General features: G+C 42.3%; 1 protein-coding gene across 1 annotated transcript in view; it reads right to left on the bottom strand.

Annotated features, from left to right (window-relative positions):
- The window catches only part of PTPDC1 (protein tyrosine phosphatase domain containing 1), a 53,408-nt gene extending 39,028 nt beyond the window's left edge, over positions 1-14,380 (bottom strand). Inside the window, exon 1 of the mRNA XM_032307443.1 lies at positions 14,328-14,380. The gene's annotated coding sequence lies outside the window, so the exon portion shown is untranslated. The remainder of the gene's footprint in view (positions 1-14,327) is intronic.
- Positions 14,381-14,615: the final 235 nt, after the last annotated feature.

The raw sequence follows: 14,615 nt of genomic DNA, 5'->3' as shown, positions 1-14,615 counted from the left end.
GACAACACCAAATGCTGATGAGGATGTGGAGCCGACAGGAATTCTCATACACTGTGGGTGAGAATGCAGACTGGTACAGTCACTTTGGAAGGCAGTTTGGTGGTTTCTTAGAAAACTAAATATACTCTACAATCCAGCAATTGCATTTCTATTTTTCCAAAGGAGTTGAAAACTATGTCCACACAAAAACTTGCACATAGATGTTCACAGCAGCTTTATTCATAAAACTTGGAAGCAGCTAAGATTCTCTTCAATGGGTGAATAGATAAACTATGGTACGTTAAAATAATACAGTATTATTCAGCACTAAAAAAAGTGAGCTACCAAGCCATGAAAAGACAGAGAAATCTTAAAAACCTGTCACTAAGTAAAAGAAGCCAATCTGAAAAGGCTACATGATATATGACTTAAATATATGACATTCCGAAAGAGGCAAAACTACAGAGGCAATAAAAAGATCAGTGGGGCTGGGGGAAGGAGGGAGCGATTAATAGGCAGAGCACAGATTTTTAGGGCAGTGAAAATGTTCTGAGTATTATAATGATGGATAAAGTCATTATGTATTTGTCCAAATCTACAGGATGTCCAAATCCACAGAACATTAAGAGTGATCTCTAAGGTAAGCAGTCTGGGTAACCATGAGGTGTCAATGTAGGTTCATCACTGGTAACGAAGGAACCATTCTGGTGCGTGAGGTTGATCACATGTGCATGTGTGTGGGCAGGGGATATATGGGTAATGTCCGTCCCTTCCTCTCTAGTTTGCTGTAAACTTAAAACTTCCCTAAAAAAATAAATACTTTTTAAAAATGGACCCAAAAGCATAAAGAAAAATATAAATTGGATTCCATTTGAATCTAAAAATGACCTGAATATATGCTGTCTACAAAACCACACTTTAGAGTCAATGACACAGGCTGAAAGAAAAAAAAGATGTCAAAATAGATACCAAGTAAGCAGTAACCTGAATAGAGCCAAGATGGCTATATACTGTATAGAATAGAGTAAGACAAAAATTATTACTGTAAACACAATAAGGACATTTTACAATGGTTAGAAATCAATTCACCAGTAGGATATAATGACTAAATATCCATACACCTAAGAACAGAACCCCAGGGCGCCTGGGTGGCTCAGTCGGTTAAGCATCTACCTTCAGCTCAGGTCATGATCCCAGGGTCCTGGGGTGGAGGCCCGTGTTGGGCTCTCTGCTCAGCAGGGAGTCCGCTTCTCCCTCTCCCTCTCCCTCTGCCCCTCCCCCTGTTCGTGCTTTCTCTTTCTCTCAAACAAATAAAACCTTAAAAGAAAAAGAACAGAACCCCAAAATACACACAGTAGAACTGAAAACCTGAAGAGAGCAATACACAGAGCAACAGAAATAGCTGGAGACTTCAGCATTCCACTTTCAATAACAAACAGACCAGCAAATAAACAGAAGACTTAAAGGATACTATAAACTACCTCGTTGTAGCAGACATCTACAGAACACTGTAGATGCCCAACAAGAGCAGAATACACATTCTTCTCAAGTGCACAAAGAATATTCTTCATCTTAATCTCACAAAACAAACTGAGGGTTGCTGGGGGGAGGGGGTTTGGGAGAAGGGGGTGGGGTTATGGACAACTGGGGAGGGTGTGTGCTATGGTGAGTGTTGTTTAAGTGTGTAAACCTGGCGATTCACAGACCTGTACCCCTGGGGATAAAAATACATTATATGTTCATAAAAAATTATATATATATGTATTTTTTTAAAAAAAGAATATTCTTCATAGTGGACCATATGCTAAGTCATAAAACAAACCTCGACAAATTAAAAAGAACTAAAACATACAAAGTACCTTCTTAGAAAGAAAGAAGAAAACTTAAATCAATAATCTACCATTTCACCCTAAGTAACGGGAAAAAGAATAAAATGAACCCAAGTAAGCAGAAAGTAGGAAATAAAAAAGAGTAGAGAGGAAATAAACAAAAGAAAGAGGACAAAAAATAATGGAGTCAATCAACAAACCCAAAATTTGATTCTTCCCAGGAGTGCCTGGGTGGCTCAGTGCTTGCCTTTGGCTAAAGTCATGACTCTGGAGTTCAGGGATCCAGCCCCTTGCTGGGTTCCCTGCTCAACAGTGAGTCTGCTTCTCCCTACTCCTCTCTCCCTCACCCTGTTCCTTCTCTCTCTCTCTTTTGCTCAGTCTCTCTCAAATAAGTAAAATCTATAAAAAAACAAAATTTGGTTCTTTAATAGAGATCAAGAAAACTGGCAAATTTTTAGCTAGACTAACCAAGAAGAAACTCACATTATTAAAGAGTAGAAAGGGACACTATAACTAACCTTATAGAAATAAAAAGGATAAGAAAATACTATGAAGAAAAGTATGCAAAAAAAATACTAAGATGAAATAAATTACTACATAAACAGAAACTACCAAAAAATAAGAAATAGAAAAATCTGAACAGATCTATAACAAGTAAAGAAATTAAATAATTTCAAAAACTTCACACAAAGAAAAACCAAGCCCAGACGGTTTTACTGGTGAGTTCTACCAAACATTTAAAAAAGAATTAATACCAACACTTTTCAAACTCTTCCAAAACATAGAAGAGGAGGGAACATGTCATAATTCATTTTATGAGTACAGTATTACACTGATACTAAAATGAGAAAGTTATCACAGGAAAAGAAACTGTTGACCAATGTCTCTTTTAAATACAGAGGCAAAATCCTCAGTGTTAGCAAACTGAATCCAACAGCATATAGAAGTATATATATATACACCATGAGCAAGTGGAATTTATCTCAGGAATGCATGGTTAGTTTAACATTCAAAAATCAATGTAACATATCAATATTAAGATCAATGTAATGTATCAATAATAAAAACAAAATCCATGCGATCATCTCAACAGACAGAAAAATCACCTGACAAAATCCAACATTCTCTCACAGTAAAAATATTCAATAAACTAGCAGTAGGAGGGGAGTTTCCTCAACTTGACAAAGGGCATCTATGAAAAATCCACCACTAACATCATGATTCACAGAAAGATGGAGGGCTTTTTCCCAAGACCATGAATAAGGTAAGGATATGCACTCTGACCATATCTACTGAACATTGTAATGGAGGCCTCAGTCAGTGCGATAACGGAAGAAGAAGGAGTGAAAGACTTCTGTATTGACAAAGAAGTAAAACTATTTCTACTTGTAGATAGGATGTTGTATTTAGAAAGTTCTAAGGAACTGACGGAAAAAACTACGGAACTGATAAGCAGGTTCAGCAAGTTGGCAAGATAGAAGATTGATACATAAACCCAATTTTATTTCTGTAGCTTGAATTAAAGTATAGTTTTATTTCTACAAACTGTTTAAAAATGCTCTTTTCAAGTTGAATCAGTTCCCTCTACTCCTAATTTTCTGAGAGTTTTTAATAATGTATCACTGTTTGATTGTGTCAAGTGCTTTTTCTCCATCAATTGATATACATATATGATTTTTGTCTCTAACCTGTTGACACAGTGGATACTCTGAATGATTTTTAAATATTGAACCATCCTCGTACCTTCTCTCAGCACTGCTGTAGAGGGCCCACAGATTTTTTTTAAAGATTTATTTATTTATTTGACAGAGATGACAAGTAGGCAGAGAGGTGGAGGGAAGCAGGCTCCCTGCTGAGCAGAGAGCCCGGTGCAGGGCTCAATCCCAGGACCCTGAGACCATGACCTGAGCTGAAAGCAGAGGCTTAACCCACTGAGCCACCCAGGCGCTCCAGGCCCACAAATTTTTGATATGTTGAGATTTTGTTCAACTCAATGTATCTTCCCCAAGATAAGCACATCCAGTCTTGTCACTTTTATTTAACACAGTATGGAGGCCAGAGCGATAATACAAGAAAAAGAAGTAAAGGACTTTCATACTGGAAAGGAAAAAGTAAAATTACGTTTATTCAAGGATGACATATTATTTACATAGAACATCTGATGCAATCCACAAAAAAACCTATTAGAAATAGTAAGCCAATTTAGCAGGGCTATGGTATACATATCAATATATAAAAATTGATCACATTCTTATACAATGAGGACAAATAAAATTAAAATTAAAAACACACATTAGCATGGAAAAATATGAAGTATTTAGGGATATATCTGAAAAAAGAGATAAGCTTGTATACTGAAAACGATAAAGCAGTACTAAGAAAAATGGGTGGGGAGGGGCACGATCTACCGTGTTCACAGTTCAGAAGACTAGTTAAGATACCAGTTTTCTCCCTAATGACCAAGAGAGCCATCACAATCCCAACCAAAATCCCATAAAGCTTTTTGTAGAAATTGAAAGCCAATCATGAAACATATGGAAATACAAAGGATCCCCTGTAGCCAAAACACCACTGAAAAGAAGAAAAAGTTGTCCATCTAACACTACTTAACTTCCAACAGCAGTAATAAAAACAGTGAAGTAGGAGCTTAAAGCCAGATAAAGGGAGCAATGGGACAAAAAAGAAGCTCCAAAAATACACCCACACCTGCAGGACAACTGATTTTTGACAAAGATGCAAAAGCAAGATAAGATAAATTAGTAAAGAAAACAAGGCGGACACAGAACAGTACATGCAGGTAACTCCACTTACATGAAGTAAATCAAACGCCCCTTCAGCATCTCTTCTCTGCTCCATCGCTGAGCTACCCGGACCTGATTCCAAAGACACTAACCATCTGTCCCGATGAGATCAGCTGCCATTCTCCTTACGGGCAAAATCTCCAACAGATATTGGCAGAATCCACAGCGCACTTTCTTCCGAATCTCTCCCCAGAACCAGCCAATACTGCGTAAGTAAAGCAGCCCTTCAAGTTATCAAGTCCATCATAGAAGATCACGAGGATCAGGGCCTCATTATCTCCGGCACCAGACCCTGTAGTATCTCTAGCTCACCTGTAAGAACACTCAGTGGCTGAGGATGAAGCTCTGTCAGGAACCTGAGCAACAAATACCACGGGTATCCCTCAGCACCCTGCTGTTCTAATACCTCACATACTGACACCCAAACCCACTGAAACCAAATTGTTCACTGTAACTGATCTATGCAGTGCATTTTTTTAGTATTCTAGTAGGTAAGGATAGCCAAAATCTTTTTGCTTTCACTTGGGAAGAATTAAGATCCATCTGGACAGTTATGCCCTGGGACTTCTCAGAGTCCTTCTTACTGTTATAAACCTTAACAGCTGATTCGGACGACAGAAGGTTTTCTGCAGGCTCTACTTTGTTCCAGTATGGAAACGATCAGCTCTTCTGCTCCGCTTCTCAGACTCTTCACAGGAGGGAACGTTCATCTGTTAAAACTTTTGCCTTTAAAGGGACATAAAACCTCCAAAGAAAAACTGCAGTGTGTTCAAACCCAGGTTGGATACTCAGGGCCCCTGATCTTGGGACCAAGATTAGATTTGGATCCAGGGAGACCTCAAGGCATCCTGAACATGCCTAAACCTAAAACTGAACCCCAATGATGAGGTTTTCTTGGACTAGCTGACTGCCGTCGACACTGGATCCCAAACTTTCTCCTATAGCTCAACCTCTGTTGCTTTACTGAAAAATCAACAAACCTGACCCTGTTATTTGGAAAGATCAGAATGACAGAGCTTTTGCGACTTCAAGGAAAAGCCTAATAAGGCCCCTGCCTTTGGACATCTTAACCATCAACTTCCCTTTTTTCTCTTTGTCTGTGAGAAGGAAGGAATGCTCCCGGAGCGCTCACCCCACCGGGGACCATCGTCGCCCTGTAGGGCATTACAGCCAACAACCGGACCCTGACTATGGCTCGGGTGTCACCCCCCTCTCCTCACAGCCATTCCTGCCGCTGCCCTCGTAGTCAAGGCCACTGCAGAAACAGTCACAGGGTGCCCTCTAAGCATCCCTGCCCCGCGCAGTAGAAGCCCTCCCGAACTCTCCTCACACTCAGTGATTCTCAGCCGGTCACCTCGCCTCCTGACACCCTCCTGCTAGATGCTGCCTGTGTCACTCTTCCTCACTGCATACACTTAACCCTGTTACACTTCTCCCCTCCCTGACTGCTTAATGCTGACAGATCACCTTTTGACACCCTGTGACAATTTACAGGAATTCCTCTGCAGATCAAATGAAGATTTTTAATGGGTTACTGATGGTTCTTCTTTAAAGGGAAACTGTTAAATATCGTGCTGGGTCGGCCAGGGGAACTCCCTTTGAAGTCACTGAGGCAGCACGTTTACCTTTGGCTACTTCAGCCAAACAGGCTGAATTATACCCCCTGACTTGATACCCTAGCCAAGGGTAAAATAACAAGCATTTACATCAAGAGCTGGTATGCTTTCCAGCAACTCTTGACTTTGAAATACTATAGAAACAGTGAGGTTTACCTTCAATGGAGATAAAATTTTAAATGGCTATATCCAAAATTTATTACATGACATATTTCCACTGGCTGCTCTGGCCATTATTAACATTCCTGGACATTCTGCATATGACTCCCTGGAGGCCAAAGGAAACCACCTCACTGATATTTTGGGTGAGGGGGAGCTGCTCTCAAGGAAACCAACAGCCAGACCTCTATCATGGGCCAAAGGAATAGTCTCCCAAATGATAATTTGGAAAAACTAACCAAAGATCTCAAAAATTGGCCCCAGAAAAGGAAAAACAATATTGGAAATCTAATAATTGTTGGTTTGATTAAAAGGGAGAACTCTGGTTTGGGCCAAATAACAATCTGCCCACCAGAAGTTCCAAAACTCCCAGTACTTACCACTGTACATGCTTTAAACCACTGGTCTCCTGACACCGTAACAGCATTCATGAACCAGTACTGGGGAGGGAAGAGCTAATAGGGCCACAGAAAGTGCCTACTTTGCTTGTCCCACCCATTCCGAGCCCAGTTCGGGGGAAACTGCTCTGCTCCCAGACTCTGGAGCACCTGCTGGGCCACTCCAGTTTGCCAAGTGGATCCCCTACAGCTTCCCTATCTCAGCGACAGGCAGACATTTCCGTCGTGGTCTGTATGTTTGGTCACTGGACCAAAACGTTCTCTTGTAGACAGGCCACTGCTTCTCGTGTGGCTAAAATTCCGTGAGAAAGAGAATCCCTACCTGGGGACCCCTCTCCAATGTCCCCGCATCAGGGAACCCCTTTTATTGGGCAGGAGCTTCGGCAGATCTGCCTTGTCGGCGGGCGCTATGACACTTGCCCTGTGTCCACCATCCTCAGTGCTCAGAGTTTGTTGCACTCACAGATGGTGTCATGGAGTCTCCGCTGGGAACATGTGTGGAGATCATAATATAATTTGCAGTTCCCATATTACTTTTTCTGTTGTGTATAATTATTTTTAAGTTTTGCATTTTTTAAAATAGGTTCCACATGCAACATGGGGGCTTGAACTCACAAACCTGAAATCAGGTCCTGAGATCAAGTGTTGGACCTTCCACCAACTGAGCCAGGTGCCCCAAGTTTTGCCTTTTATTGCCTGTTAAACTTTTGCAAAAACGATGTGCCCAATAAGGTGACACTAGCTCATGCTTCAAGATGATTTCCAATACTTACAACCTTGAGAAGACAGAATTTAGATGGGAAATACCTGAGAGTTTCTCCCTCCTCCCCTTCCTTGTTACTCAACTATGGCCTTAAGTGCTTTCCAAATGCTAAGCACCTTCCCTCTGATATAGGACAGGACAACCAGGGAAAGTCCTCCCTGGCACCAAGGGACAAAGCAACTAAATACAGAAAACCTGACTCGGAACCAGCGATGCTTTGGGGGAAAGATGTCGATTAAAAGAGGGAAATGAGGGGCACCTGGGTGGCTCCGTCGGTTAAGCATGTGCCTTTGGCTCAGGTTGAATCCAACAAACTGACTACATGAAAAGGGCAAAACATCATGATCACATGGGGTTAATTCCAATGCAAGGCTGATTCAACATTTGTAAAGCAATCAATGTGATTCATCATATTAATGGACTCAATGAAAAAAAGACAGGATTGGGATTCTACGGCTCAGTCAGTTAAGTGTCTGCCTTTAGCTCATGACCTGGGGAGCGTGCCTCCCCGCTGCCCCCCCAACACCTCCCCCTGCTTGTGCTTTCTCCTGCTCTCTGTCAAATAAATCAAATCTTTAAAAATAATAATAATAAAATTAAAAAATAAAAAAGATAGGATTATATTAATATATGCAGCAGAAAGTTCAAAACACATTCATGATAAAAACTTTCAAAAAACTTAGAAGGGAACTTCCTTAATATATTAAGACTATTTTTAAAAATCACAGCTAACATCATACTAAATAGTGAGATAAGTTTTCTCCCTAAATGAGGCAAGGATGTCCTCTCTCACCACTTCTAATTCAACTTCATAATAGAAGTCCTAGCAAGTATAATCACACAAGGAAAAAAAATAAGAGGTACACAAATTGGATAAAAAGAAATACAACTGTCTTTATTCACAAACAACATAACTGTCTATGCAGAAAACCCCAAAGAATCTACCAAATAATTCCTGTACATAATAAGTGAATTTAGCCAAGTTGGAAAGTACATGATCGTGATCTAAAAGTCAACTGCTTTTCTATATGCCAGCAATGAATACTTGGAATGTGAATTTTAAGAAACAACACATTTATAATATATAATTAATAAAATATAATATAATATAATAGCAGTCCCCAAAATGAAGTTCCTAGGTGCAGAGGTAACAAAATAATGTACAGAATCAGCGTTTTTGAATCGGAAGACCCAACATACTAAAGATGTCAATTCTCCCTTAGCTTCATGCAATTCCTACTGAAGTCTCAGCCAGCTTTTTGGAAACATACTTAACCTTATTCTAATATTTATATGAACAGGTAAAGGTATGAGAACAGCCAAGTCAATTCTAGAAAAGGAGAACCAAGCTGGAGGACTCATACTACCTGATTTCAGGACTTACATAAAGCAATGACCACAAAGGGGCAAAAGAATGGACTCATCCATCAATGGTACATAACAGAGCTTAGAAACAGACCCACAAAAACAGTCCATTTTGACAAAGGTGCCAAGACAAATCAATAGAGGAAAAAACAGCCATTCAACAATTGATGCCAGACACTGGAAGTACATATGCAAGAAACTAAACCTCACACAAATATTAACTCGAAACAGATCACTGACCTATATGTAAAATGCAGACACTATAAAATTTCTAGAAGAAAACACGGGGAAATCTGCATGATCTTGGGTTTGGTGATGAGTTTTAAGTACAAAGCAAAAGCAAATTTATGAACAAAGAAACTTTCAAGTTGGATTTAATTAAAATGAAAACCCTGAACTCTGTGAAAGCCACTGAAGAGGATGAGAAGACACACTGGGAGAAAATATCTGCAAATCCCACATTTGATAGAGGACATGCACCCAGTGCCTATTTCAAGAACTTTTAAGGCTGAATAATAAGAAAACTCAATTTTTCCAAATTGGCACAATGAGAGAGAGGGTAAGGGGAGAGGGCGGGGGTGGGAAAGAGAACATGGTGGCAGGAAGGACAGGTTCCAGGATAGAGAGAAGATGAATTTAACATTTGCAGGAGGACTAACTACTACTGTTTCCTGCTCATATATTGGTTGGGTAATTAGAGATATTATAGGTATCTACGTATAGTATTTCTATTTAAGACAAAAACCTGAAAAGGCCATCAGTGTTTATAAATTGTGGTTGCTGTAGTATTTTTCTTATAGAAAAGAAACTGGTATTAATTTGAATTCTTTTGAGAGTAAGAAACGGTTGTGCAAATTCTGACACATTCTAATATTTCTCATGGAATACAAACCAGTTATGTTTCCACCAAGTTAGGTTTACATGTACTGAGCTGGAAAATCGACTGTAATACAGTGATAAGTTAAAAAACAAAAGCAAATGCAGAGTAATAATTTTAGTCTAGCTACATTTATCTCTAAAAATTTTCAAAATGATAGAAAAATGCATTTGTGCATTAGAAACATAGGGCGAAACTGGCAGCACACGGGTCAATCGGCTAACACCAGTTTTAAAAGATTTACATTTGGGCCAAGAAAGCAAGTGTTTGTCTTATTTTATTCCTTTATACACTTCTGTATTGTTTGAGCTTTACTTTGAAATTAAAAATAAAACCTTGTTATTTTATTTTACTGAAACAAAAAAAATGGGCAAAAGATCTGAACAGATACCTTATTAAAGATCTACAGATGAAAATAAGCATATAAAAAGATTCTCATTTCGGGGAAGCTAGTTAAAAACATAATGATATACCGTTATACATCTACTAGAATAACAAAAAACAAAAACTCAAGAAAACCAGCAATATCAAATGCTGTCATGATGGAGAGCCACAGGAACCCTCTTTCCCTGCTGGTGGGAATGAGTGCGGCCCGGTAGTACCATTCGGAAGGCAGCTACAGTGATGGATACGTGATGCTATCCATCTGTCAAAACCCCCAGAACTATTTTAGAGCATGAAGAATAAACTTTAATGCAATATTTTAAAATGCAAATTAAAAAATCAACTGGGGAGTGAAGAGAAGGGGGAGGCAGACTATGACAAAAGAATTTCATTGTATTATGGGACACTCGGGTGGCTCAGTCAGTTAAGTGTTCAGCTCCTGATTTCAGCTCAGGCCAGTCTCAGGGCCATGGGATTGAACCTGAGTCAGGCTCCATAAGCAGCGTGGAGACTGCTTCAGATTCTCTCTCTCCAGCCCTGCCCTTCCCCTGCTCATGTGTGCACATGCTCGCTTTCTCTCTCTCTCAAATAAATGAATACATCTTTTTTAAAAAAAGAATTTAATTGTATTTCAAATATATAAATATATGACATAAACCCACAGGAGAAAGGGACCTGTGTAGTTTGGAAAAGACTGGAAGCTGAAAGACAAAACAAAAGGAACTATACCTTCCCACTAGAGTTGGAAACACTGTTTCTCATGGAGGTGCTGGTTAATGATTTTGATAGTGAACACATATAATGGGGCTGAAAAAATAAGTAAAAACATGGTGAATGGCAGAAGCCAGGTTTTTCACTGCTGGGAGTGGGAGGTTACAGATAACGGGTAAGTAAAGGGGCAAAGGCTAGAATGAACTGTGGAGTTCTGAATGAGAGTCTGAGACATCATTGGGAACTTCTATTTAGCTTACTACAGAAACTAATGAGTAAAAGTAAAAATAATAGAAATGTATGCACACACAGGTAAATAAATATACATATGTTTATTTCCTAGCTCCTCTCACTCATAGGATCTAAAAACAATGACACACCAGTAGCAATGAGCACATCAGAGCAAATCCTGGATTTTAATACCATTCTCCAGTAAAAAGATCCAGAGACCCTGCTTCTCTCCCTTTCCTTCTGCCCCTACCCTTGCTCACATGCTCTCTAAAATAAATAAATAAACCTCTAACAAGATAATTTTAGAAGGGCGCCTGGGTGGTTCAGTGGGTTAAAGCCTCTGCCTTCGGCTTGGGTCATGATCTCAGGGTCCTGGGATCGAGTCCCGCATCGGGCTCTCTGCTCAGCAGGGAGCCTGCTTCCTCCTCTCTGCCTGCCTGCATCTCTGCCTACTTGCGATCTCTGTTAAATAAACAAATAAAATATATTTTTTTAAAAAGATAATTTTAGAGACCACAAAGATAGATTTTTGGGGTTACAATTTTCTAGGTGTCCATTCTAATGGACATTAAAGGAAATGATTTCCAAGAGAGAATAACATTATAACTTCTTAGAAATTAAGCCAAAGAACTATCAAAGCATTGACATTTTTATGGAACAAGCATAAGTTACGTCTCTTAGATCAACTGTAAAAATACTTCAGACCTAAAAATCGTCAGTTGTGCTCATTTATTTTCCTAGAGTTTCCTATTTTCTAACACAAAAACTACTTTTATATTTTTAATTGCAGTTTTTAAAAAAGATTTTTAAAACTTTATTCATTTGAGAGAGAAAGAGAGACAGAGAGAGCACAAGCAAGGGGAGAGGCAGAGGGAGAGGGAGAAGCAGACTCCCCTCTGAGCAGGGAGCCCAGCATGGGGCTTGATCCCAGATCCTGAGATCATGACCTGAGCCTAAGGCAGACATTTAACCATCTGAGCCACCCAGGCATCCCACACAAAGTACTTGTAACAACCTTGAGACTCAAGAGTTTTTAGAATTTTCTAAAACTTTAGAATTCTAAATTTTAGAATTTTAATTTGTTACAAATTAAACTCAGTGAGAAACACAGTTCCTCCTCATGTTAACACTCAGAGGCTGTACAGTTTTACTGTTCAATCTGCAATTACCTTGTTTTATTGGTTTTTCCCCCCTATTTCTGTAAGATCAGGGACCTTCTTTGCCTTCCTCATCGATATATCCCCTCCACTTAACATAAGACCAGATACTAAAAAGTGTTCCTATGTATTTACTAACAAATGGGTGATTTTAGTCATAGAAAGGAAAGCGATTAGGAGTTTAATAGTCCATGCCCTCTAATTTATCAAAAATATAAAAGGTGGCTCCTTATTATTTTTATGGATTTTTTTACTGCCTCACACAGAGTAGATTCTCAAAAATAAATTGCATATTTTTTGAAAATGAAAATGACATTGAATATTATAGCACGATTGGAACTCACAAATCTGCCCTAAAAACAGTGAAGGAGAAAGAGAACAGTAGAAAAACAGTCGTCTTAGTATTCTCCAAGGGTTTTCTACCCAGTCTCAGATAAAACCCTGGAGACACTGCCCCATCTTCAAGATGAGCAAAGTGAGAATCCTCCAGGCATTCCAAGGCCCAAAGTCAAGAACGTGTTGGAACTGAGATTAGAAGATCAGTTCTTCCTTAAACCGAAACCCACATTATTTCCTCTACTCCACGCTGCCTCACAGGAACCAGAAAAAAATAACCTATTGTTTTTTTTTTCCAGTAACAACACATTAAGCGCATTAAAAGACAGAGTTTATATCTGCAAAGAAATATTTTGATCATTCAACTTTTCAGAAAAGGTGAGTAGACTAAATGATTCAATGTATCTCTTGGTAAGACTGAAGCATGTGAGAAAGAACAGCTGAAGTCACGAGAAAAGAAACATCCCAACGTGTACATTTTCACACCTACTGTACAGCTTACTTTAAAGCTAAAGAAAATCTTCAGATTCTGCGGCATTTTTCGTTGGCAAAAAGGATGAGATGTGCCTTAAAGAAAACCGTAATTTAGGGTCTGTCCTCAGGATAATTTCCAAATTTCTTTTTTTTTTTTTTAAGATTTTATTCATTTATTTGACAGAGATTACAGGTAGGCAGAGAGGCAGGCAGAGGGGGAAGCAGGCTCCCCGCAGGACCCTGAGGTCATGACCTGAGCCAAAGGCAGAGGCTCAACCCACTGAGCCACGCAGGCGCCCCAATTTCCAGATTTCTGGCTGACACTTTCCTGTGACCCTGCAGGAGACTGTTGGCTACAGCAGAGCGACGCGGCAGGGCGCGCAAATATCTGAGCCAGACCGGCGGCCTCGGGGTGAGCTGTGGCTTCTAGTGCTGCGGTCTAACGCGAACTTGGAGAGCCGCCTGGGGCCTGGATTTTTCTATGAGGGTCAGAGGAGCACGGAAGGAGGCGCTACACACCCTGAAGGGAAGGGAGGCGGGGGGCAACCTGAGAGCGCTTTCCCAGACCTAGCGCGCCTACTCAGGACCCCCGCAAGGCCCGCAGCGGCGTCCCCGCCAGGCCAGGGGAGAGATGCAGCCCCTGAGCGCCGGGCCGGGCACCTGGAGGTCCCCGCTTCTGGGGTGCCTTGCACCTGGGGACCCTCGAGGGGGAGAGTCCCCGCACCTGAGGACACCCACACCTGGGGGAACCCTGCACCTGGCGACGCCCACACCTGGGGACCTCGGCACCTAGGAACACCCACACGTAGGGGCCCCCGCACCTGAGGACACGCACACCTGCGGGTCTCCGCACCTGGGAACACCCACACCTAGGGACATCCATACCTGGGGGCCTCCGTACCCGGAGACCCCTGCATCTGAGGACACCCACACCTGGGAGCCCCTGCACGTGAGGGCCCCAGCCCGAAGGCCGAGGGGCGGCGCGGTCCCAAGGCGCCCGCGGCGGGGTCGCGCGCAGGGGGCTCCGCGGCGGCAGACGGCGGGCTTGGGTTTCCATCCCGGCGACAGCTTGCCGGGAGCAGATGGCGGAGCGACCCCCGCCCCACGTCAGCCCCCTCGCTCCTCACCCGCTTTCCACCCGCGGCGGACGCGTCGGGATCCCGGCGTGGGCGACACAGCGCCGACCTCCATCTCTCCCGAGACCCGCCAGGCCCACCGGCCCTCCCTCCCCGCCCGGCCGCACTCACCGCGCACAGAGGACGCTTCCGCAGCCGCCGGCGCCGCCGCCCCGCGCCGCGCCCCCAGCTCAGCCCTCAACCGCCCGCTCCCGCCCCCGCGGCCGCCGGCGCCAGGCCCGAGAGTCGCTCCCGGGCCGCGCTCGCCGCCCCACCCTCGCCGCCGCCCCGAGCCAATCGCCGCCGCGCGCCGCCGCACGTGACACGCACCAGCCAATGGCAGCCCAAGGCGGCCCGGGAGGCCGCCCGCGACTCGGCGCGCGTTCAAAGCCGGCGGCGGCGGGGCGGCGGCCGAAAGGA

This window comes from Mustela erminea, chromosome 12 (assembly GCF_009829155.1).
Source record: "Mustela erminea isolate mMusErm1 chromosome 12, mMusErm1.Pri, whole genome shotgun sequence".
Classification (NCBI taxonomy): domain Eukaryota; kingdom Metazoa; phylum Chordata; class Mammalia; order Carnivora; family Mustelidae; genus Mustela; species Mustela erminea.
Note: the sequence above shows the minus strand (reverse complement) of the source record. Positions and strands in the feature narration are given on the sequence as shown.